We start from the raw sequence: 1377 nt of genomic DNA, 5'->3' as shown, positions 1-1377 counted from the left end.
AAAAAAAAAAAAAAAAAAAAAAAAAAAAAAAAAAAAAAAAAAACGGGCTTGATGGCGGGCGTCTGTAGTCCCAGCTACTCAGGAGGCTGAGGCAGGAGAATGGCGTGAATCCAGAAGGCGGAGCTTGCAGTGAGCCGAGATCGCGCCACTGCACTCCACCCTTGGCAACAACAGAGCGAGATTCCGTCTCACAAAAAAAAAGAAAGAAAGAAATGAAATAAAATAAATAAAAAATACTACTAAACCATAGTTGGCCCAAGAACTACAGCAGTTGGGCAAAGCCATGCGAACACAGTGAGCTCAGAGATGCTCAAATAAATCTAAATCCATTTTTGAAACAGAGGATTTGGGGCTCTTTTCCAACACTACGATTTGTCATTGAAAACACAAGTCCTTGAACAGCAACATGATATTTATTCAGATTGAGTTCTAGGAAATTTCTCCACAGGCAGTTCTCAAAATAATTAATTCTTACCAACATACTCCAGGGGAGAAATGTTTGAAAATAAATGATGACATTTTTGTTCATGAGTGGAGCTTTGGTTACAGGCATGAGCCACTGCACCCAGACTCTTTTTACCTTTTTTCATCTCCCTGTGTTTAAAAATACTCAATTTTGGGGCTTTTAAGCTTGTAGTTTGGAAAATATGAGTGTCAGTTTTGTAAATTGATAAACTGGGCTAGTGCAGGTACTGTGGAAATTCAGTCAACATTATTGTTAATATGTATCTTGGATGAGGAGTAGAAGAAAGGATGATAAATGGAATTGCAGTTAACCAACAGGAATAAAAACAAGGTTGTTTTGGCAGCTGTCCCCTGTACACCCAGCTGCATCCCCATCTGAGACCTTGCTAGACAACTTTGCATAAAGCCAATAGGCACCTCAGGTGCTGCTGAGCAGCTGCCTTGTCACTACTCCTGGCTTTGAACTGCCCTCCCCACTTCGGGATCCTCACGTCTTGCTACTCAATGCATGGTTTGTGGAAAATAAATGTCGACACCATTTGAGAACTTGTTAGAAATGCAAAATCTTGAATTCCATCCAGACCAAAAGAATCAGAATGTGCATTTCAACAACTCCCAGGTGATTCATACACCCATTACAGTTAAGAATCACTGCCCAAAAACAGTGGTTCTCAAATTTTGGTATGTGCTATAGTTTGAATTTTGGCATTCCCACAAAATTCATGTATTGAAATCTAATGCCCAAAGTGGCGGTATTATGAGATGGGGCTTTTGGGAAGTGATTAGGTCATGATGGCTCCACTCTCATAAATGGGATTTGTGCCCTTATAAAAGAGGCCTGAGGGAGCTTGTTTGCTTCTTCCATCATGTGAGGACACATAGGAAGTGTCATCTATGCAGAACAGCCTCTCA

The sequence above is a fragment of the Piliocolobus tephrosceles genome, chromosome 5 (assembly GCF_002776525.5).
Source record: "Piliocolobus tephrosceles isolate RC106 chromosome 5, ASM277652v3, whole genome shotgun sequence".
NCBI lineage: Eukaryota > Metazoa > Chordata > Mammalia > Primates > Cercopithecidae > Piliocolobus > Piliocolobus tephrosceles.
Note: the sequence above shows the minus strand (reverse complement) of the source record.